Source organism: Ictalurus furcatus, chromosome 13 (assembly GCF_023375685.1).
Source record: "Ictalurus furcatus strain D&B chromosome 13, Billie_1.0, whole genome shotgun sequence".
NCBI lineage: Eukaryota > Metazoa > Chordata > Actinopteri > Siluriformes > Ictaluridae > Ictalurus > Ictalurus furcatus.
This window is the reverse complement of record NC_071267.1, coordinates 1,479,573-1,505,057: the sequence shown is the minus strand read 5'-3', so window position 1 is coordinate 1,505,057 and position 25,485 is coordinate 1,479,573. Positions and strand designations below refer to the sequence as shown.

At 45.2% G+C, this 25,485-nt stretch overlaps 1 long non-coding RNA gene across 1 annotated transcript in view; it reads right to left on the bottom strand.

The window, feature by feature from the left end:
- Positions 1-19,914, bottom strand: part of LOC128617486 (uncharacterized) — a 40,509-nt gene extending 20,595 nt beyond the window's left edge. The window contains exon 1 of the long non-coding RNA XR_008387573.1: positions 19,461-19,914. This is a non-coding gene — a long non-coding RNA (uncharacterized LOC128617486). The remainder of the gene's footprint in view (positions 1-19,460) is intronic.
- Positions 19,915-25,485: the final 5,571 nt, after the last annotated feature.

Here is a 25,485-nt window from a genome sequence, read left to right as displayed (position 1 = left end):
ATTAATCGACAGAAAAGGGCAGCAGCTCCTTTAAAAGAGTGTGCAGCTCAGCCCAGCTGCACTGGACGTGTGTATGTGTGTGTCTGTGTGTGTGTGTGTGTTTTGTAGGAGGGAGAGCGTCGCTGCTCAGGAACGGCACGGAAAACGTGTTTATGGTTCAGGCTGCCAAGATTCTGTCAGAAGATGAAGCAGGACCGTGTACAGTGTAACACACACACACACACACACTATATTAAGGACACTATTAACTGAACAGCTCTATTACATACAACACAGATACACACTTAATACGCCGACTTAATAGTGTGTTTAATATAGTGAACAACCACACACACACACACACAGTTACAGTGGGGCTGCCAAAATGGTCTCTTACAGCTTCCTTTAAACAACATTCATGGCTGTGAAAGAGAGAGCTTTAATACGGAACCACACACACACACACACACACACACACACACGCAACCCCCCAAAACCAAAACACAGCTTGTCGTGTTAGAGACCGCAGCGTGTCGACCGGTCCATCTCCAAGATGTCGTTAAAGTTACAGATTTACTTCCGACTCTTATAAAGGACTGACACTGGAGACTCCTTCCACATTCCATTCCATAACATTCCATTCATGGGCACGTTACTATAGAAACGGCAACGAATTAAGAACGAGCGCGTTAACATAAACCCGCGCTATACAGAGCCGCAGTTCTAGAAAACGAACCAATGCATTCTGACCAATCAGCATCCAGGAGTCAACAAACCTAAATATGATGGGTGAAATGAAGAGGGCGGGAACGAGAGAGCGAGAGCGAGAGAGAGAGAGAGAGAGAGAGAGAGAGAGATGTGAGTAATGGAGGGATGTGAAACAAAAACAGGAAATAATCGCTGACAGGGATGAGGTTTTGCCTCGTTCCAAGTGTGTGTGTGTGTGTGTGTGTGTGTGTGTGTGTGTGTCTGCCAAAAAGCTATGATGAGGAAGTGAGCTACATAACAGTACTGTGTGTGTGTGTGTGTGTGTGTGTGTGACCACAGAAACATGGTGTGAAAGATCTCCCAGAGGGCAACACACCGCACACACAGTTCAACACTATACCCAACTGCTAAAAATCCTCCACCACCCAAACCCACACACACACACACACCCACACCCACACACACACCCACACAGAGCTAACCCTAGCAGCTAGAAGCTTATCCGCTTAATACAGCAATGTTATGGGGCAATTCAATACAATTTTTTTTATTTATTTAACCATAATATCCCGGGGTTCGAGATCCCATCGGTGTCCTTCTGCCAGCGCCGAAGAATCCGGAAATATCCACTTAAGCAGCACAAGCTCGCTACTCGGCATCTGCACCATCATTTTTGGCGTTTTCAGCATTATCATATTCACCAGCGATTTTAAACTTTAACAAGAGGAGGTAACTGTGGCTACGTTGGTCACGTGGGAGAATTCCGAAGTACGGGAAAATTCCACGCTATTCCGACTTCACTCAAAATGGCGGTTGTAGATTTTAATGTAATATTTAGCTAGGGTTAGCACACATAGATGCTCATGTTGAACGTCAGCGCAACATCTTCTCAAACCAAGGTGGGAAGTGGGAATTATTCCCAAATAATATTTTTCCTCATCAGACATAAACACAACATGATTATTATCTAATATACATATATCTGTTATCTGTGCTGGTGATTTCCTGCTTAAACTGACAATACGAGTTCGGTTAGTCACAAACGAGAAAGCACGACCGGTCCAAAGCTAACTCCAGGTCTTTCCCGTCACTTCTTGTCTCTCGTTTTCCAACATCACAGTCGTTTGCGCCGTGCCTGGGCCCCCCATGTGACCCCCGACCCCACATCCTGTCTTGCAGAGGAGCTCGTTTCCCGTTTGCAGCACGGGGCCGGCTCAGGACTGGCGCTCTCGCTCTCTCGTTCTCTCTCGCTCTCATTCTCCGTCACGTGCTCCCTTCTTTTATCTTTGTAGAAGATACAGGAGATGAAACAGGAGCCTTAAGCAGACAGATTTCCACATTCTCTCTCCTAAAGCCAGTGTAAGAGCTGGGGTCTTATTCTAAAGCAAGACCCTGCAGGTAGAAATCCAAAAAACGATTTTTGGATAAATTACATCTCTAACATGTCTACTCTTAAAATTTCACTGTTTTGTCCACTGGCGGGGGTTCAAGCCCCGCCCACTCCACAATCACGGCGTGTCATATATCCATGAAAAGCTTGTCGTCAGGTCAAGTAACATGCCATTAGGATGCACACATCAATTTCCTGTAGAGAGTAGAGTGGAAACACCTCATATTTCTAAAAAAAAAAAAATCCTTCAAATCTGTTTATGTATGCATATTTAATTAGACGGAGCCTTATTTGCATAAATAACTGCATATTTCAAGAAAACCTCCCAATGCCAAAAATTTGTACAAATATCAGAATATCAGCAAGCGGCGAAGACCGATTGTGATATCTTAATGTTTTCAAAAATTGCATCTTGCCTTAAAGAAGAACCACGACTGCGGTGGGAACCAATAAAACTCGAAGTTTTTGCAATTTTACAAAGAAAAGTCCTGAGGAGGACGACACTACAAGTGGAGGAGTGAATCTTGGGAGGCATATACAAGCCAAGGAAACACACGTGGCCTTGAGATGCGAGACGGCCGACTATGTGTATACACCCAAAGGTTACACGACTGAGCAGAACTGTAATGCTAGTCTAGCTCTTAGATACTTGCACATCATACTCCACCCTCTGGCTCCCAGAGGAACAAGCAGGGAGTCCTGAAAAGCTGCCAAGTCATGATTCCCGAGCCAAGGACCAAGACCAGGACAATGAGGGTTAAGGCGTGGGGGCATAAGCCAGAGATCCCCTGTGGAAACAAAACCATAAAATGCAAAACTCCAGAGCTGATGGAGGGGTGGAGGGAACCTCACTGTGGCCAAGAACTATTAATATTCCTTGACAAGAGCATCATGATGTGGAACAGATCACATGCTGCGCACCGGGTGCAGGGCAGTTTTTCCTGCGATTTCTCATGACGTGACAGATTTGAGCGCAATCCTTTTTTTTTTTGTCTTGACACTGTTTGGCGGAGATGTGATTCGCTGGATTTATTTGGCTTTCGGAATGCATGGTGAAACAGATCAAACTGAGCAGAGAGACCAAAGCTGTCAACCATCATAACTGAAAAGCTGATTTCATTAGGCAAGTTAGACAGTTCTCTGCATGATATGTCCTGGCTGGACACACACACACACACACACACACACACACACACATATACTCACCAAGAAACCATACAAGGTTCTCAATGGGATGCCAAGACAGCAGAGATTGTTCAGACCAGATTTACCTTAACTATTCATGAGAGCTGCTGCGCTGATCTCGCTGCGCTCTACGGCAAAAGGTATATAGGAAGTATAAATAAATACGTGCGCACACACCCGAGAATCAGCAGTACATCGCCTCCGACTCCACACGCCAATATTTTTGCACAACCTGAGCAGCAAAGCTGCCTCCCGTCGGCGTTGGCCTCCACTTTCAGATTCACAGAGGAATTTGCAGGGGTCCCGGAAAGCTTCCGTGTCCCGCTGAGTCTGGAGCCTGGAACCAAGACCAGGACAACGGGAATGGAGTTCCCGGGACGTGAGCTTGGAGACCCCCTGTGGAAACGAACTCTGAAACTCCAGATCCGACGGAGGGTCAGACGGAGAAATGATTAATATTCCTTGACAATAGTGGCGTAATATGGATCACAGCTGCATGGGGACAGTATTTGTCTGACTCAAGCTGGAGGAAAAGAGCCTCGATACTGCAAATCAGTGTTTCGTTCAGTGGTGAACCACAGAATCAGCTCAGGTTTCAGCGTTACTCAGCGAGATCACGCTCCAAAACTGTAAACAAACAATCTCATGTGGGAAGTCGGACATTCCGTTTCCAAGTTTGCTCGACCGCGATTTTGGCCTAAGCTGCCGAAACACTGTTTATCACTAGGTGTATCCGAAACAATAGGTCGGTATTAAAGTCAAAAATTGGACACAAACAGTTTAGATGACGTCCTTGCTCAATGTTTTCATCATTTATTTCTCTTCAGACTCTCGCAAATCGGAAATAGAGCAGAAGGTGCTTGTAAGGTTATTTTGTGCTTGGTCCAGAAGGCAGGTTTTTGAGTATAGGGGACATGTCTTCTCAGATAGGGCCCACATTTTTGCGCACTGAAGGCATCATGTGGGCCCGAGATCGTTCATGCAACACAAAAAAACATGCCAGTGTCTATTAGTCATAAATTAAACACAGGAATTTATAAGCCATTTGTTGTTTGCGATGCCCCGAACCAAAGGCCAAGTTCTCAATAGCCAAACCTTACAATGGGCAAGCGAGGGCATATTATTATGCTAATCCCAGTAATTGTTCGGGCTCTTCTTCCCTGAGCTGGTAGGAGATGATTTAGGGCGACAGTGTTGCTTTAAGAGCTGCCTGTAGGGGGTGGAGGGGGATGTCGTAGATCACTGCTCTCATTAATCAATTAACACGACCCCCTTCCAGCCACCTGTCTAACAGCATCGCTTAGCACAACATTCCAAAGCTCGACCATGCATCTAGATAATGCCTGAGCATTAATCGTCCCTGCTAGCACGCCGTCCTTTCTTCTCTTCTGCATTTTTATATATTCTGATAGAAGATGAAAAGTTTCCAGTTGACCGTTTACAGTGAGAAACGCTTAGCTCAAAATCTTGAACATATTCATTTATAAAACTTTATCACAAGGAAATTAATGTCTCATTGAGCAAAGCGAGCCACAAAAAAAAAAAACATTTCGGATTGGACTTGGTGGTAGCCGGGGGGGGGGTTGGGGAGTAATGCACCAAAAGTGAAATCAATAACAATTAAAAATAGTGCTTAATTTAAACCGTCGTGCACGGCTCATTTCTACAAATAGTACCAGTGACTCGTTCGGTGTTGCCAGATTGAGCAAGATTCCCAGCAGCCGGGCTGTTTTTAACGAACTTGACGTGAAAAAACATTGCTGTTGGGCTTATAAATATAATGTTTCAGTTCCAGGGGTGGTTTATAGTAATCCGGACTTCAAACTGAAATTCTGGGGCTTTTTGTGTACATCTGATATTCAGCCGCTACCTGATCCGTTTTATGGCATAAAGAAGCAAATCCCACGTTCGCATATTGTTCATTTTTTCATCTTCGTTTTTCAATGAAGTTTCTACCAAAATCTCTGATGTAGAATAAAAATACAGCTTTTCAGTTTCCTGAATTTTAGCCTCGTCCAAGAATCGATCATTGTTAGTTATTATCCCACACTTTTGAGCTACAGACATGCTGACCATGATGGAAAGAACAGTGCTGGTGCCCAGACAGAGAGAGAGAGAGAGAGAGAGAGACAGACAGATGAGGTTCACGCCTCGGTATGATGTTGGCTAAGCATCAGGCAGTGAGTGTGAGTAACCTCTGATGATGGCTGACAGTGCTGACATTGAAGGAATCCTCAAGGAATCCTATAGCAGATCACATCTGGAGTGAGACTCAAGCAATGAGGGGAAAAAAAAAAATCTCTTTAAATATTTCATGATTTGGTGTGTTCAGGGGAGAAAAGAGTAGACGAGTCTCAAATCCGACTCCTCCGGCCAGATCAAATGTCCAGAAATGGTTAAACAAGTGTCTGAGAGCGATGTGGAGATATTTTTATGTGAATCACCCCCTTGACGAGACCCTCACGGCCAGACAGTCTCTTTTCAACAACCCCCTATTGTCTCTGCATAACAGTGCACTCTCCAGAAAACCACACTTCAGCCTTTGTGTAATTCAAAACCATTCTTTGAAATAGGCTGAAACGGGGCACCATCCTCAAACACCCAGTGAGCAGACATGGAGACAGCAGATTTTTTTTAATAGGGAAAGGCACCAGGCTTCAAGACTTCAGGCTACGTGCTTCGGGCTCCAAGTCCCACGGGATGTCCGAGTTTACAGAACAGGAAGTTTAAGGGAGTGACGTACTATACTGCAGCTGTTGAGGAGTTGCAGTCTCATTTCCACCTGCAAGACGACTCGCCAAGAGGCCGCGGTGCCCTCGATTCTGTGGTTCCAAAACTGACTACGCGACAAACAGCTGCAGACTCCGGACTCCCGCTCTCTGCCACAGCTGCGGATGTGTTGCAACCTTTTGCGAGTTCTTATTTTAGGGATCATTAAAGTTTCTCCAGTGACGCAAAAAGAGCTTCTCAAGAGCAACAACTTTGACAATCAGTGAACAACTCCCATTTCTTTACTGATAATGAGTCTTTATTGGCCACGTATACGTTACAGCACGGTGACATTCTGCATGGGGTAGTTGGGGTCAGAGCGCAGGTTCAGCTATGATACAGCGCCCCCTGGAGCAGAGAGGGTTAAGGCCCTTGCTCAAGGGCCCAACAGGGACAGCTTGGCAGCGCCACCCGACCTTCTGAACATTAAACCAGAGCCTTAACCGCTAAGCCACCACTTCCCCAGTGACCAACAAGCAACCTCCTCCCAAAGAGCGCTATCTGCAAACCCTTGGAGGATCCTCGCCCGTGCGTACACCATTCCACGGCGACGGATCGTGTAAACGTCCATCAACAATAGCGGCCACGCTTCTGTGCGCTATAAGCATCTTTCTTGATGAGAAGGAACGTGCAATCGTTGTGAAATGCCTCAAGATGTCAGCATGGAGGTTAAAAAAAAGAAAAAAACTATTCTGATGATGGCATTCTTGCCGTCCTCCGCTGTTTCTCGTCCAGCTAAAGTTAACTCTCCTGTGAGAAACCTAAACTGTGCAGCACTCATGGGTCAAGGGTCACAAAGCAAGGCAGACCCAGCAGATGCATTTAATTTACAAAGGACTTGCCTTGAGAGTACGAAAACCATAACATGGAGTCGAGAGAGCCAAACACGGATCCGTGCCAAATGCAAAAACAAAGTAGATTTGCATAACTCTTAGTTACTACAGGAAGTAGTGAGGCATATGGGGCCAAAAGCAAACAAAAAGTGCTTTCTTATTTCTGCAAGCCTACACCAAGATACCATCAGGAATTTGAATATCGTACACTGTTGCGTCATGCTGACTAATCCGAGATCGAATTCTCTACTAAATTTTGCTTGGTGTGGAACTAAATCTAATATATAGCCCTTAAGGACAAGCTGGAATCAACACTGTCCTGATTGTAACCTTGCTAGCTTGTTTAAGCATGATTCGTTTGTACTAATCATGGCACCGATCCCAAACCCAGTATCTGTATCAGTAATTGGCCGAAACCAGCAAAAAAACATATCGGATCCTGTGATAAATACAGGCCAAGACTGGAAATGGATCTGGAAAAGAAATATATTTTTGGAACTGGAAATATTTTACATATAAGTGACTGATTTTATTTAGGATTGATTTTATTACATCTATATTTTATTATATTTTTTGTGTGAAAGAAAGAGTTTAACTGTGAAGTTAAAAAAAACATTTTATCGCTTAGTAGTTTTGACAGAAATGATATGAGATGGATATGAGATGGATCTGTATTGTCTGAGACTCGAGGTTTCTGTATTTGTATGTTTTGAGAAAGTGGTATTGTGTAATCTCTCGACTTCAACCGACAAACGTTTAGTGATGTACAACATTTACTACTAAAGTCCTGCCTTCAGATAGCCTTCACTTTTTACATCACTGTAGAATTACAGAAAAAATATGATACAATGTAACCTCCCCCTCCCCCACACCCAATTACATGTCACCTCCCCCTCCCCCAATTACATTCCACCCCTTTCCCCTCCCCCTCCCACTTACATTCCACCTCCCCTTCCCCCAATTACATTCCACCCCTTTCCCCTCCCCCTCCCGGTTACATTCCACCTCCCCTTCCCCCAATTACATTCCACCTCCCCTTCCCCCAACTACATTTCACCTCCCCTTCCCCCAATTACATTCCACCCCTTTCCCCTCCCCCTCCCCAGTTACATTTCACCTCCCCCCACACCCAGTTACGTTTGACCCCCCCCCAGTTACATTTCACCTCCTCCTCCCCCCCCAAACCCAGTTACATTTCACCTCCCCCTCCCCCAAACCCAGTTACATTTCACCTCCCCCTCTCCCAAACCCAGTTACATTCCACCTCCCCCTCCCCCAATTACATTCCACCCCTTTCCCCTCCCCCTCCCACTTACATTCCACCTCCCCTTCCCCCAATTACATTCCACCCCTTTCCCCTCCCCCTCCCAGTTACATTCCACCTACCCTTCCCCCAATTACATTCCACCTCCCCTTCCCCCAACTACATTTCACCTCCCCTTCCCCCAATTACATTCCACCCCTTTCCCCTCCCCCTCCCCAGTTACATTTCACCTCCCCCCACACCCAGTTACGTTTGACCCCCCCCAGTTACATTTCACCTCCCCCTCCCCCAAACCCAGTTACATTCCACCTCCTCCTCCCCAGTTACATTTCACCTCCTCCTCCCCAATGATACATTTCACCTCCCCCTCCCCAGTTACATTTCACCTCCCCCTCCCCAGTTACATTTCACCTCCCCCTCCTCCCCCTCCCCCAGTTACATTTCAACCCCCTCCCCCAGTTACATTTCACCTCCTCCTCCTCCCCCTCCCCCAGTTACATTTCAACCCCCTCCTCCCCAGTTACATTTCAACCCCCTCCCCCCAGTTACATTTCACCTCCTCCTCCCCCACTTACATTTCACCTCCTCCTCCCCAGTTACATTTCACCTCCTCCTCCCCCAAACCCAGTTACATTTCAACCCCCTCCCCCAAGTTACATTTCACCTCCCCCTCCCCAGTTACATTTCAACCCCCTCCCCCCAGTTACATTCCAACCCCCTCCCCCAGTTACATTTCACCTCCCCCCAGTTACATTTCACCTCCTCCTCCCCCAAACCCAGTTACATTTCACCTCCTCCTCCCCCAAACCCAGTTACATTTCAACCCCCTCCCCCAGTTACATTTCACCTCCCCCTCCCCCAGTTACATTCCAACCCCCTCCCCCAGTTACATTTCACCTCCCCTTCACCCCAGTTACATTTCACCTCCCCCTCCCCAGTTACATTTCACCTCCTCCTCCCCCAAACCCAGTTACATTCCAACCCCCTCCCCCAGTTACATTTCACCTCCCCCTCCCCCAGTTACATTCCAACCCCCTCCCCCAGTTACATTTCACCTCCCCTTCACCCCAGTTACATTTCACCTCCTCCTCCCCCAAACCCAGTTACATTCCAACCCCCTCCCCCAGTTACATTTCACCTCCCCTTCCCCCCAGTTACATTCCAACCCCCTCCCCCAGTTACATTTCACCTCCTCCTCCCCCAAACCCAGTTACATTCCAACCCCCTCCCCCAGTTACATTTCACCTCCCCTTCCCCCCAGTTACATTTCACCTCCCCCTCCCCCAGTTACATTTCATCTCCCCTTCCCCCCAGTTACATTTCACCTCCCCCTCCCCCAGTTACATTTCACCTCCTCCTCCCCCAAACCCAGTTACATTTCAACCCCCTCCCCCCAGTTACATTTCACCTCCCCCATCTACATTTCACACCCCTCCCCCACACCCAGTCACATTTCACCTGTCTTGGGCTCCCAGCCACGGACAGTCAGGATTCAAACTTGCGATCTCAGGATGATCGGGTGAACGCTTTTCTGGAGCTTCCGGAGCTTGATTCCAACAAGCACGTTTGTTTGGGAAAACGACCACTTTTAGAACAACACCCAAATCCCCGCCCACCCGAACAGTCCATTTCACTGAAAAATATACTGCGGAATAAAAATGTTCAAATTAATATTTCACACTGTCTTTTAAACAGCCAGTTGTTGGTGAAGAAACACTGTAACGAATCGCACAGGGACAAACCAATGTGGCCTTTAAGAAGTCATCACCGAACCCCCACCCCATCCCTACAGGTTTTACGGCTGTGTGGCAGGACTCGGATCAAAGGTCAAACCCAGTGACATTTTCAGGGCCAAAGGGTGATGAGCAACATTTATCACAACTAAGGCATTCTCTGCAAATAAATCGCCATGGTAACCAGCTGAAAAACCTGAAAAGATTGCTATCTTGTCAACCTTGGATACTAATAAAGACCTACTACTGGTGGTGCTTTATACAGTGTGTGTGTGTATGTGTGTGTGTGTGTAGCATTGAGAACCCGACAAGCCGAGCTGGCACCAGCCACATTAGTGCTTACTGAAGAGTTACGTCAGGGAGGGAGGTTTTTCTTTTTCTCTTTCGTTTTTTTTATTATTTTTAACGATCACGGGCTGAACTGAATCAGCTCCAGATGCTGGCGCGTAATCAGACTACTGGCACGTCACGCATCTTTAAAAGCTGTTAAAATTACATTAAGCACACAATATAATGGGCCAAAACAAAGAGGGGAGGAAAAAAAGAGCTGGAAGTCATATACCCTGTATGAGGTATGTTTACCGCAAATCCAAATCGACTGATTCCAAAACTCTGGCCACTGGGCAGCGACAGCTCTCAGAACAAAGGTCGTTTGTGCACAAGTTGCAGAAGAGGCGAGTTACAACACTAAAGCCTTCAGTGATGGCTAAAGGACATGTTCTGGGCACGTACGCACCGCTCCCCACCCACCCGATAACAGCCGTTTATAGTACAGTAGAGATGTTCTTCAGTGGAATTCAGTACGTACATATTACTTACTCCACAGTGCTCTTGAATTTTGATTGGTCAGAAAGTCTTGATTCATTTTGACATTTTGACAATAATGTCGTTTTTTTTTTTCTTCTTCCTAACCTCAAGAGAGATAAAAATACAGGGCGGTGTGATGGTGTGATGTGGCTGACGCACTGAAGACGTGCAAGTTTGCCAGACGTCGTCCGGGAGAACCGCGACAGACGGGACGGCTTTCAAGGACGCCGAGTGGAAAGAGCGTGGTGTAGGTTTTTGTCCATTTTTCGGTCGCAGATTTGCAAGAAAAAGTTTGCATGCAAACTTTGGAAAGACTGAAGAACCTGAGACCGAGACGAACGCAGTGCACAACGGGCCTCTTTCACTTTCATCCAGCCACAAATGTTCTGTCAAAGGAAGCCATAAACCAAAAACGTCGCTGCTCTGACAACACGTGAAAAAGTTCCAGTGTTTTCCCCCAGTGGATTCTTCCACTTGATGGATTGAAGCATTGTGAAAGACTCGTTAAGGGGTGATTTGTTAACGCTGATCTCAGAGTCCTTGCACTAGTTGCCATAGGTTTCCCATTTGGACGTGCAGCTCCTTCCATTGGGTCGTGAAGTTAATGGGAATTTAAAAAAGGAAATACGTTGGTGGTTTTTGACGAATGCCTTTTTGAAGCGGGTCTGCGCGAGGAATGCAACAGAGAGATAGCAAGATAAAATAAATGAACGTGTGATGGCGGGAGGCCTGCCTCGGGGATTCATTTACACCAAGGAGAGCTCGACTCCTGGGAATACATCTCTCTGTCGCAAATGTAAATGTTTCTACAACGTTTTTTTTTTTTTTCGATGGGCGAATTGATCAGCAGTGTGTTAGGCCACCTATGGCAAGAAGACACAATGTTCTCTGATACTTGAATGGAAACGTTGACTTTTAAAACATTTATGAATCACACCCAAGTTTCCAATGCTTAGGCGTCAACCTTTCACAAGTTTCCATCTTTTTATGAATATTGCTTTTATATATTTTTTTTTTAACTTATCCTGCCACTGACTAAAAGAATTTTGCTTTAAAGCTCAGACAAGTTATTGACCTTATTCACTTTAACCAAAGAAAATATTTCCCTTAATATACACTACCACTGTATGGAGTGAAATACACGTCACGTAAGGTTAAAAATAAAGCATGAGCGTCGGATCATACGCAGCAAACACAAACCCACAAAAGCGTTACGTCTGGGCCAGAGTCAGCACGTTTAATGCGCACGACGGCCCAAACAACACGCTGGGGACATTCACGGTGCTCGGACCCGAGGAAAATGTGGCTCCTCGAGAGGAAAATGAGGTCATTTTTAACTCCCCAGCTCTCGGCTATAATGGCCGTGGTCAATGGAGTGTGTGGGGACGCTGTTCGAGCGCAGGCGATACGGAAGCGCGGGTTCATAAATTACAAAACATTGCGGGGACGAGGCCTAATCACCTCTGTGCTGTCACCTAGCAGAAGGGGAAGCTGGTTTAATTTACGCCGGCACATCCATCACTGCTCAGGCTAATTTCATTCACACCAGCCCTCAGACTGTGGGAGAGCTTCATTGCTACGTTTCTGTGGTTCACCGCTATTGAGACTTTGGGGGGTTTTTTTTCCCCCAAGCCTAAGGGCTGATGTATCTCATAAATGGCCTCTTTGGTACCTCCTACAGAGAGTCAGAGGGGAATGTACGAAACGGCTGCTGCAGGATACAAAGAGTGTTTCGAGATTGTGGGACGAACTAGCAATATGCGAAAGCAGTTAAACTATGTGGGCAGTTACTGCCAAGGATAGAATCTCCAGACCAGTTGGTCCATAGCCAAACAGCTTGACTGGCTCTTTGAGAACATTTTGGGAAATCTCTCAGTATTAAATATATGTTGATGCATTTGACCATGTTTGACATTTTGGCCAAGGCGTTTTGGGGTGTTGTGCTGATGCGGAGCTACTTTTACCACCCTGAAGCTGATTGTTTTTCTTATAACAACATGGTATAAGAAGTCGTCATGTCATCCTTCATATACGTTTATAGTTATGTTAAACGGTGCGGCAGCTTTGCCTCTGGCTGTTACAAAGCGCTCGACACTGGACACTCCTTCCGTTATGTTAAATAAGCATCTCCTTACAGAAAACACCGTCTCAACTATCCGCAATACGCTGTATGATTTTACTATAAAAAAAGGCGGTGTATGGAGTGTTGGCCAGATCTGGCAACCCTTCCTGTAATCTCATGAGGCAGCGGTTTCAGGTTCAGACACTCGTTTATCTCAAGTGCGTCTGTGTAAAAAGATCTCATCTGCGTCTCTGTGCACTACTACAGAACGTCAACCAGGCAGAAGGTTACGACAAAGTTGTGTAACGTGTGCGGTTTTGGAGTTACGCCAGTTTAGTGAGGACATCAAGCCAAAGAACTGCACTGTGCAACAATGCAGCCTTTTTTGTACGATACTGTACGGCTAATAATCCAAATCCAGAACTATCTGTATCCTAATCTAGTCCCTGTGTCTGTTTCCCATCACAAGTAGAGAGGAGATTCTCCGTAGGCAATTGTTCTGAATGAAGCCAAGGGTGCCAATACTTTTATCTTGGATGGGGTGATGTGGCGTGAGCTGTGCCTTTTCAATGACTTGATCTCAAGAAGCGTTTTATCGGGAACTCTGTACTTTCTAACAGTCTATAGATGTCTATAGGAATACGGAACATACGATAGCGTTACCCTTAGCGTTCTTCTTACCTCTCACCATTCCCACCCTCCGTTTAAAACATCCTCACACACTCACTGTAAGAGCAAACCCATCTGACTTTCCGACTCCACACACTCTCTCTCTCACACACACACACACACACACACACACACACGCAAAGACAAAAATGAAGATGAAACACAATGGATCTCGAGCGGCCCTCGAGGCGAGGAGCACTTCCAGCAAATTAGCGACAAATTGAGAGGGAGAAAAGGAGGAGAATGAGAATCCTGGCTGAAGTGGAGGGACAGGAGGGAGTAACAAGATAGAGAATGGTAGCGGGAAGGAGTGTGTGTGTGTGGGGGGGGTGTTGTGAATCAGATTTTCTATGACAATGTGCTTAAGTTTGCCGTTTCAAAGGAAGAACAAACCATCCGTCAAAACTAATTGTGCTGTCCTGCCGAGGAAAGCCACAGCCCAATGGAGGGCATTTATTAAAGAGGAGGGGGGTTTGGAAGAGATAGGTACTGTACTTACATCTCCAAACCTCTACCCAAGACACTAACCCTTCTAATCTTTCTACACACACACACACACACACACACACACACACACAAACTCCAATCCCAGTCCCAGATCACACCAGCACTGCGGTGGATAAATACATTTACCTCTGGTCGTTACTGGAGAATATAAACATAGTGCAGATTTTACAGGTGGCCGAGCACGTCTCAAACCCACGAGCAAGACCGAGAGAGAGAGAGAGAGGAAGAAACGCCACTACACTGATACACAATAAAATATAAAAGCCTCTTTCACTACAAAAGGTCACCAGGTTCAGTTACAGTCCGGTATGATTAACTCCAGGCGCTTGATATGTGTAATGATACTGTAGTGTAACGGGGGCGAATTACAAAACCACGTCAGCACTTTCACAACAAATAGAAGGCCGAACAGCTTGTTCCAGTTGGGATGCTGATAGCGGGCAAAGGACATGAAGCCAAGAGCTGCAATGCTCCATGATTATTATTATTATTATTATGATTATGGCCTATTTCTTCCCAACTACACATATGGGCTTTTCTTTTTCAATTTGACCAGGAATGTAGAAGCTTTACGAGTTGTTTAAGGGCCTTTCATGAACTCCTGTTACCAAAAAGAAGCCCAAATTAGTGGCGTCTGTTTTCCGCAGACTTTCTCTCCACAGCACTGGGAGAATTCCCACCATCCCGCCTCGTCTCCGTTCGGTTCGTCGTCGAAGCTGGGGCCGCTTCTTTCCCACAGATAAAGCCGAGTATCACGGCGTTGGACCGGGAAGCACCTGACGAGAGACCACTTGGCAGCAGGGACCTCTTTTACTGTAAGCGCATGTGAGAGTACTTGGCCAAATGTGTTGCAGAACACGGCGTGCCCCCTTTAAGAGGCTGAAACAAGGCGGCGGAGTTATCCTATCTCTCTGACCTAGTTGCTCCCTCTCCCTCTCATCTCTCCATTCTTCATCTCGCTTGGATCCGTGCTGTCTGACACGTGAAAACTTTAATACCATCAAAGACGCAGGAGAAATAGCCGAAAAGACGGGGTGGTTTGAGAGGGGGGGGTGGGATATAAAAAGAAAAGCCTTCATAAGCCTTGCGATAGATTCGAGTCCTGGTGTGGACTCGCTAATGGCGGAAGAGCATCAGCATTCACGGAGCTTCCGCACTCGTCTCAGCACATCATAGGGGTTTTAACTTCCCAATCCTGCCTTTCATTCACAATCTCTCTGCACTTCTCAGGCCTTTCCCACACTCCCCCTGCTCCCCCCGAGACGCTTCAGGGTGAATCACATGTTACTGCGGCTAATCCAAACCGCCGCAACCTCGCTGTCAGGTGACCGCAGCGTTAGCCACAATGTTCACTCGGAGAAACATCCTCAGCTACATCACTTGGATTACAGCGATTATAATAAGCACTGCTCGAACGTGCAAACCTCTTATCAAACATCTACTAATGGCTCGTAGCGTCTGTGATAACCATCTCGGAAAACAAATTACGCTGTGCGAATTATGCAGAATAATGTCTGGTGCGTTTCCAGAATCTACTTCAACCTCCTCTATGAGAGAATTAGCATTGCAGCTGTAACTCTGCTAGGTATTAAAAAGCGCCCCTGGTTGGGGGTTCTTGAAGTTTCGGATCGTGCTCGTGATTATATGGTTTATAGTGCCAACTTTGATAGCCAGACACAACCATCTGGGATTATTGGATGAAACGCTCATGAATGTCTCGAAAGACATTCTCTACTATTTACAACCACACAGATTGCTGGGGATAACGACAGCCCGTTATAAAAAAAAAAAAAGGACAAAACATTATGATCGCTTCTCCAAGCAGGACGACGGAAGCTCTTCTTGGCAAATGAGGTTTTACGCCTCTGCATGCCACGGCTCGATGCCTCGGCCCTAATTTGCCCGTGTGGTTTGGGCTGATCTGTTCGCCTCACTTGGTCTGACCACATCAACATGAACAAGTGGGAGGCTCCTGGCAGCCGTGTACCAGTCCGACAGCATGGCACACGGCTGAGTGTTCTCCACAAACAGAGCCAGCTTGCTTCAGAGCCAGACAGCCTCCAGAAACAGATTCCACATTCTGATCCCAGATCTAATGCAATCTGTAAACAGTGTGTACTTCCAGAATCTGCTCCTGGAGCTAAAACAATGCCTTATTTCTTCAATGCCAACGTCACAGCCTTCCAGAGATAACATTCTCTAGAAATAGAACCTGTCTCCAGAGATAACATTCTCCAGAAACAGAACTTGTCTTCAAAAACAGAACCTGTCTCCACAACTAACGTTCTCCAGAAACAGAACCTGTCTCCAGAGCTAACATTCTCCAGAAACAGAACCTGTTTCCACAGCTAACATTCTCCAGAAACAGAACCTGTCTCCAGAGCTAACGTTCTCCAGAAACAGAACCTGTCCCCAGAGCTAACGTTCTCCAGAAACAGAACCTGTCTCCAGAGCTAACGTTGTCCAGAAACAGAACCTGTCTCCAGAGCTAACGTTCTCCGGAAACAGAACCTGTCCCCAGAGCTAACGTTCTCCAGAAACAGAACCTGTCTCCAGAGCTAACGTTGTCCAGAAACAGAACCTGTCTCCAGAGCTAACGTTCTCCGGAAACAGAACCTGTCTCCAGAGCTAACGTTCTCCGGAAACAGAACCTGTCTCCAGAGCTAAGGTTCTCCAGAAACTGATCCTGTCTCCAAAATGTATGTTCTCCAGAAGCAGAACCTGTCTCTAGAGGTAATGATCTCCGAAAACACAACCTGCCTTCAGAGTTCTACAGATACAGAACCCAGCTATAGAGCTAATGTTTTTAAGAAACAGAACCTGTCTCCAGACAAAACACTTTCCAGGAACAGAGCCTGCTTTAATTGGAGCCAAGCAGATTCCAAAAATATCCAAGGTGGTGAATATCCAGATAATGCTTAAAATGAACAACTTATATAAATAAACAGAGCATGTTTAACAGCTCATAGCTTAACAGCTTCTAGAAATAAAAGCCAAGACCCCACAAACAGAGCCTGTTTCCATAAATAATGTCTTCCAGAAACAAAGTCTGTTTCCTTCAATGCCAAAGCCTGCTTCTCCAGAATCCGAGCCAGCTATCTTTAGAGCAGGCTTCCAGAAATAACAGAACCCACTTCCTTTAGAGATGAACAACCTCCAGATAAAGGGCTAACGGTCTCTATGTTCAAAGCCTGCTCTCAGAATTAATTATCTTGAGAAACAAACCTGTTCCCAAAGTTAATTCCAGAATCCAGAGCCTGCTTTCCTCAGAAGTGAGTCTTCCTGAAACCTACTTCCAGAGTAAAACCGGTTCAAGTAACGCCACCTAACTCCAGAGTTAACAACTCTCCAAAAACAGAACCTGCATTCGTCAGAAATATTTGTCTTCAAGCTTGCTCGCAGTGCCAAAAGAAACAGCACCTGTCTCAGACGCAAACAACCTGCAGAACAGAAACCGAAACAGACCCCACTGCCAGAGCTGCCATAGTCCAGAACCAGGGCCGGCTCTCTTCAGTTATATGTCCTTCAGAAACAAAGACCAAAAAAAAAAATCTATGTCTGCTTCCTTCAGAGCCTAAACAACTTCTGAGAACGGCTTCCAGAGATAACAGCCCTTGAAGTATAAAATGTGTAGGAAGTCAAGAGACTAATCAGGATTTATGACACCCAGTCCAGCTGAAGAGTGCTTCACACCCCACACGACCACCACGCTGAGCTGTAACCTAGACTGAAACTCGAACTCGGCCGAGGATAGAACTCGAGCGTGATGCTTTGAGACCCGGTGTGTTGGGGGTTTTTCAGGAAAAACACCAGTAAGTTTTGCTGCAAAAGAATAAGACGAGGAACTTTGGTGCACAACAAACCCACAACAATCCCTAACTGGTTTAACTTGTGCTTTAAATGTAGATCTGACAGTTTGACACCATCAGGACCCGGTACAGTGACACAGCGCTATGCTAAGCCCCGCAACAATAGCACCATTGTCACAATCACAATCCACTGCATTGTGTGTGCGCGCGTTAGTTTTTTTTTTTTTTTGGTACACTCCACATTGACACACTCCGGTCCTCTACAAAACGTCCAGTCCTTCTGCCGTCCTCTTCCAGAAAACAATCTGTTCCAAGGACCATGTGAGGAAAAAAAATAAGTTAAATAAACTCAGCGGCTGAAAAAGAAAAACAATTTTTGCCAGGAGATGTTGAGTCACTATCACGTTTTTTTTTTCCCCCTCTTGGTTTTTCCATTCTGTGTTCTGGCATTCATCTTATAAGGAAGTGTAGAGGGAGAAAAGTGTTCTCTTTTTTTTTTTCTTTCTGCTGGATCTGGTGGAACTGATTGAGGTAGAACAGAACAACATGAACACACTTGTCACTGAGTAAACAGTGACTAAGCGTGCTGAATTTGCATAAATTACTGCTTAGAACATCATGGATTCTGATTGGTCAGAAGTAGCGACAGTAGCGCAGGTTTATTATATTAACGTGCGCTGTCTAATTCGTCACCGTTTCTATAGTAACAGCTCGGGACTCGACTCATACGGCGGACGCCTAACGTAAACGGATTTTTTTTTTTTTAAATAAATGTTTTTTAAACGTGTGTAATCGTCGTTACGGTGAAGATGTCCATTTAAAAATGTATGGAAGGAGTCTCCGGTGTTAATGCTTTGTCGCAGGTAAAGCTGTAACTTTTCGTACATCGTCAGGACCGAGTTGCACCAACATTGAGTATTTGATTCATTGCTTAATGGGATAATTGGTAACCAAGTATCCCGTTAATATAATGACTATATGAGGAGGATAACGACGGTCTTGAACTTCCTCCATTTGTATACAATCTGTCTGACTTGTAGATTGGTGGAGTCCAGACTCTTTAGAGATTTCGGAGGTCCTCAGAAATCTCCTTCGTCTGTGCCGTGATACACTTCCACGAACGTGTCTTGTGAAGACCAAACTCTGATAGATTCCTGTTATAAAAATAAATAAATAAATAAAACAGACCGCTCACTCACTCATACCTCATCGTCGTCCCACTGACTGAAAACACCCGAGTCCGATCCTAGACGTTCACGTACTTTCGCCTCTCACAGATGTGTAACACTAGATCATTTTCCTCGGTTTACCCGGAATATTAGCCCGTGCGTCCTCTATAGGAAAACTGAGCGATGCGGCGGCGCTTTGGTCTTTCGGTCTGTCCGGCTCGTCGTGCCGAGCCGCTTCGACGTCTACGCTGGATTTCTCATCAATACCGTCTCGAGCCTGGCCGTCATCGCTTTACGTTCGATATCGGTGATGATGAAACGATATATAACCCCTGATGTCCCCGTGTGACGTCAGAGCCGCCGCACAACCCCGGACTTCTCACCGGAATAACGCCACACGCATCGACATCGACATCAACATCAACCAGCACTCACTCTTTAAACACAGGAGGAATATTCCTATCCAAACAGATTTAATGTGCTCGAGGGTAGAGTTCAACTTTAAATAACAACATGTCAGAATGAGAAATGTTAAGTTTCGAGAACAAGGAAAAAACAACAACAACTCATGAATACCTGTGAGCTGTAACCTGTTGGCTCCGCCCACCGGCGTCTCGCGACCGATGGAAGTTTCTCTTCGGGTCTGACGCGATGCGCTGTGATGTGATGTGATGTGATGATGTTACTCCAGTGAGTCGTGCCGCCGTTTTCTCGTGCTGTGTGTGTGTGTGTGTGTGTGTGTGTGTGTGTGACCCTCCCCGTGCACAAGTGACCTCCAAATGTTAAACCGGAATGCGGGATCAGAAACGGCGCGCGCGCCGGACCGACTCGGACGTGGAGACGGGAAGTGGGAACGGAGATCCGCGCGAGGCAGAGGAAGCCACAGCGGCCATTCGGAGTCACGTGCCTGCGTGTGCAACTGTGTGTATGTATGTGTTTTGTGAAACCCGACGCGCGCGAATGACCCCGCCTCCCTCCCCTCTCCGTTTCCTCTCGCGCGCAGCGCCGGTCCGTCTGGCGGGGGAGTGTCCCCGTTAACCCCTTGTCTCAATTTCTGAGGTTACATAATGTCCTCAAATCCAGCGGTGTTCCACTGTACTGCGGGGGTTTTTGGAACATGCATGAAGTTACACAAGAGCACCACCACCACCACCACCACCACTAACATGTCATCAACATATGATCTGAAACTCTTATTCTGGTCCCCAAAAAGATGACAGATGTAGGTCATGGCACCATGAACAAGGGGCGTGGCGTCTTTGATTGACAAGCTCTTCTAATGAATCCTCCTTCCAGAAAAAAACCCTTCCAGAAAAATGACATACGTGATTACATGTGATTTTTTAATCTTGCCCTGAAATTTAACACGTGGCATCACGTGAATGTGTTAAATAACAGGTTTAGCACGTGAAACACGTGGGTGTCGTGAGCAATGTGATAACTAACACCATATGAAAAGTTCGCATTTGGGAAAAAATAATCAATTATTTGGGGGATTGGGAGTATGATGTGTTTTAAAAACACGTGAAATTAATCACGTCATCACGTGTAAAAAAAAGTTTGTTTTTTTTATAAAGCACATGAATTACGTGTTAATCACTCGAATAGAAATGAATCATGTGGGTTACATTTTCTGTAAGGGATCGGTCAGACGCAATCGCACTCGTCTGTCGTAGCGAGCCAACAGGAAAGACCGGCAGCGGAGGATTTATCGGTTGAAAAAACGTTCCTTCACTATACATGACGTCGCTAAGATAGACTCTGCTACCATGTGATCATATAATCCTCCTAAACCTTCAGGAGTTATTTTAAATCCTAAACGAGGCAGCTATATACGTTGGCAGTTCATTACGAGATGCCCCACCGAGGTCACGGAGGCTTTTAGGAACTGCAGAGAGCCGATTTAGCATTAGCATTAACATTAGCACTAACCCCCCGTTGAGAAGAATTACCAAAGCCATTACTGCTTCCAGTTGGATCATGTTGTTTTTATGGTCAGGGATTTGGTGCAGTTTGGGCTTTTCCCTAATGGCTCCATCTCATAATTAAATTGTAAATTGTGCTAATGGGTTAAAAAGGTGACCTGTAACTGATTCCATGGCCCTTTGATGGTGTTTCTTATGCAGCAAGGAAACAGGAAGTCACTGTATAAACAGTATTTAGGCTTTTTTTTCTCCACATTTATTTTCACGTGATTTATTTTTAAGGATTCATTTATTTATTTTTTTTACATATGTACAGTGTGTTTCAGTGTGTTTCAGTGTGTTTTAATATATGTTTTAATATGTTTCAGTATGTTTCAGTGTATTTCAATGCGGTACAGTGTGTTTCAGTGTGTTTCAGTGTGTTTTAGTGTGTTTCAGTGTGTTTCAGTGTATTTCAATGCGGTACAGTGTGTTTCAGTGTGTTTCAGTGTGTTTTAGTGTGTTTCAGTGTGTTTCAGTATGTTTCAGTGTATTTCAATGCAGTACAGTGGGTTACAGTGTGTTACAATCTGTTTCAGTGTGTTTTAGTGTGTTGCAGTGTGTTTCAGTGTGTTACAATGCGGTACAGTGTGTTACAATGTGGTACAGTGTGTTTCAGTGTGTTACAATGCAGTACAGTGGGTTACAATGCGGTACAGTGTGTTGCAGTGTGTTTCAGTGTGTTACAATGCAGTACAGTGGGTTACAATGCGGTACAGTGTGTTGCAGTGTGTTTCAGTGTGTTTCAATGCGGTACAGTGGGTTACAGTGTGTTTCAGTGGGTTATAGTGTTTCAGTGTGTTTCAGTGTGTTTCAGTGGGTTATAGTGGGTTACAGTGGGTTATAGTGTGTTAGTGTGTTTCAGTGTGTTTCAGTGTGTTTCAGTGGGTTATAGTGGGTTACAGTGGGTTATAGTGTGTTAGTGTGATACAGTGTGTTATAGTGTGTTTCAGTGGGTTATAGTGGGTTACAGTGGGTTATAGTGTGTTAGTGTGATACAGTGTGTTATAGTGTGTTTCAGTGTGTTTCAGTGTGTTTCAGTGTGTTACAATGCGGTACAGTGTGTTTCAGTGTGTTACAATGTGGTACAGTGTGTTTCAGTGTGTTACAATGCAGTACAGTGGGTTACAATGCGGTACAGTGTGTTGCAGTGTGTTTCAGTGTGTTACAATGCAGTACAGTGGGTTACAATGCGGTACAGTGTGTTGCAGTGTGTTTCAGTGTGTTACAATGCAGTACAGTGGGTTACAATGCGGTACAGTGTGTTGCAGTGTGTTTCAGTGTGTTACAATGCAGTACAGTGGGTTACAATGCGGTACAGTGTGTTGCAGTGTGTTTCAGTGGGTTACAATGCGGTACAGTGTGTTGCAGTGTGTTTCAGTGTGTTACAATGCGGTACAGTGTGTTTCAGTGTGTTACAATGTGGTACAGTGTGTTTCAGTGTGTTACAATGCAGTACAGTGGGTTACAATGCGGTACAGTGTGTTGCAGTGTGTTTCAGTGTGTTACAATGCAGTACAGTGGGTTACAATGCGGTACAGTGTGTTTCAGTGGGTTTCAGTGTGTTACAATGCAGTACAGTGGGTTACAATGCGGTACAGTGTGTTGCAGTGTGTTTCAGTGTGTTTCAATGCGGTACAGTGGGTTACAGTGGGTTATAGTGTGTTAGTGTGTTTCAGTGTGTTTCAGTGTGTTTCAGTGGGTTATAGTGGGTTACAGTGGGTTATAGTGTGTTAGTGTGATACAGTGTGTTATAGTGTGTTTCAGTGTGTTTCAGTGGGTTTCAGTGTGTTACAATGCGGTACAGTGTGTTTCAGTGTGTTACAATGTGGTACAGTGTGTTTCAGTGGGTTGCAATGCAGTACAGTGTGTTTCAGTGTGTTACAGTGTGTTACAGTGTGTTACAGTGTGTTTCAGTGTGTTACAGTGTGTTTCAGTGGGTTATAGTGTGTTTCAGTGTGTTTCAGTGTGTTACAGTGTGTTTCAGTGGGTTATAGTGTGTTACAGTGTGTTTCAGTGGGTTATAGTGTGTTTCAGTGTGTTTCAGTGTGTTACAGTGTGTTACAGTGTGTTTCAGTGTGTTTCAGTGTGTTACAGTGTGTTTCAGTGTGTTTCAGTGGGTTATAGTGTGTTTCAGTGTGTTTCAGTGTGTTACAGTGTGTTACAGTGTGTTTCAGTGTGTTTCAGTGTGTTACAGTGTGTTACAGTGTGTTTCAGTGTGTTTCAGTGTGTTACAGTGTGTTTCAGTGGGTTATAGTGTGTTTCAGTGTGTTTCAGTGTGTTTCAGTGTGTTACAGTGTGTTTCAGTGTGTTTCAGTGTGTTTCAGTGGGTTATAGTGTGTTTCAGTGTGTTTCAGTGTGTTACAGTGTGTTTCAGTGTGTTACAGTGTGTTTCAGTGGGTTATAGTGTGTTTCAGTGTGTTTCAGTGTGTTACAGTGTGTTACAGTGTGTTTCAGTGTGTTTCAGTGTGTTACAGTGTGTTTCAGTGTGTTACAGTGTGTTACAGTGTGTTTCAGTGAGTTACAGTGTGTTTCAGTGTGTTTCAGTGTGTTACAGTGTGTTTCAGTGTGTTACAGTGTGTTACAGTGTGTTTCAGTGTGTTACAGTGTGTTTCAGTGTGTTTCAGTGTGTTACAGTGTGTTACAGTGTGTTACAGTGTGTTTCAGTGAGTTACAGTGTGTTTCAGTGTGTTTCAGTGTGTTACAGTGTGTTTCAGTGTGTTTCAGTGTGTTACAGTGTGTTTCAGTGTGTTACAGTGTGTTACAGTGTTACAGTGTGTTTCAGTGTGTTACAGTGTGTTTCAGTGTGTTACAGTGTGTTTCAGTGTGTTTCAGTGTGTTACAGTGTGTTTCAGTGTGTTTCAGTGTGTTACAGTGTGTTTCAGTGTGTTACAGTGTGTTACAGTGTGTTTCAGTGTGTTTCAGTGTGTTTCAGTGTGTTTCAGTGTGTTACAGTGTGTTTCAGTGTGTTTCAGTGTGTTACAGTGTGTTACAGTGTGTTACCGTGTGTTACAGTGTGTTTCAGTGTGTTTCAGTGTGTTTCAGTGTGTTACAGTGTGTTTCAGTGTGTTACAGTGTGTTTCAGTGTGTTTCAGTGTGTTACAGTGTGTTTCAGTGTGTTTCAGTGTGTTACAGTGTGTTTCAGTGTGTTTCAGTGTGTTACAGTGTGTTACAGTGTGTTACAGTGTTACAGTGTGTTTCAGTGTGTTACAGTGTGTTTCAGTGTGTTTCAGTGTGTTACAGTGTGTTTCAGTGTGTTTCAGTGTGTTACAGTGTGTTTCAGTGTGTTACAGTGTGTTACAGTGTTACAGTGTGTTTCAGTGTGTTTCAGTGGGTTATAGTGTGTTTCAGTGTGTTACAGTGTGTTACAGTGTGTTTCAGTGTGTTTCAGTGTGTTACAGTGTGTTTCAGTGTATTAAAGTGCGTTTAAGCGTTTCAGCATGTCACACCGCGTTTCTGTCAGTTACGGGGTCTTTCAGCAGGCTACACTGGGTTTCAGTGGGTTTTTGGCTGAGCTCATGTTTTACTCGTTACTGCCTCGCACCTCGGCCTATTTCAGGAGTAACTTTACACGGCGTGATCATGCTGACACTCACAAGCTTCTCCTATTGCTATACCACCCCATATATCACCACCAGAGATGGAGGTTAGTAAACACACACACACACATGCACACGCACACACACACACACACACACACACACACGAGCGCACAGAGCCCTGCGGAGCAATGACCCACCCAACACAAATATTTTGGGTATCTTTGCTAACACGCCGGTGCTGAGTGGACAAATAAAGGATCAGAGTTGCAAGTGCATGCTGTCTGCATGCCGTCCTCCTTCACTGACCATTTAAAATTTACGTCTAATGACGTTTATTTAAAATTTATGGAAGGAGTCTCCAGTGTCAGTGCTCTGTAAATAAAAAAATTAATAAATTTTAAAAAACCCACGGGTATGTGGTGTTATGGGAAAAATACTCAACTTTGGGGACGTACAAATAGCTCAATCCTTACCTCACGTGTTATGAAGAGGATCCGTGAGCTTGGGAAAAGGTTTTTATGGCTCCGTTTTCATCAACAATGTGGGTTTTTGTTTTTTTTTTAATAACGGAAGTGAAGCAGTGTGACATGACTGACCTAGAAAAGCTCTAGAAAGGGTCTCGAGAGCCACAGCGAGCCGCGGGTTGCTTGCGTTTGGCGTTAAAAGAGCATGAAGTCCCAGAAGATCCATCCCACAAGCTTGAAACCAAGCCTAGACACCACATCCCTCTGTCCCGAATACCCACAATGCCACGTGCCCCGCCTCTCTGTTCGACAAGCGTGTATTTATTTCAAATTTCTCTTCTGCCAAGTCTTCGTGGTGCATTATCTAATTCGACCGCAGCCTGCCAGCACCACGGCTTTACAGTTGTGTTGGAGCAGCACATAAGAGCACGGTGTGTGTGTGTGTAGGGCATGGAAAACACACTTGCTAAACGAATGTTTTGTTTCCAGTTGCTCTGCGTGTTGCAATCGAGCCCAGATTTCAGACTTGGAGATCTTTATCAGTGTGGATAAAGGTTATGGAGGCTTATGACCTGGAAAGAACGAGGAAAAAAAAAAAACGAGGAAAAAAAAAAAAACGGGAAAAAAAAAC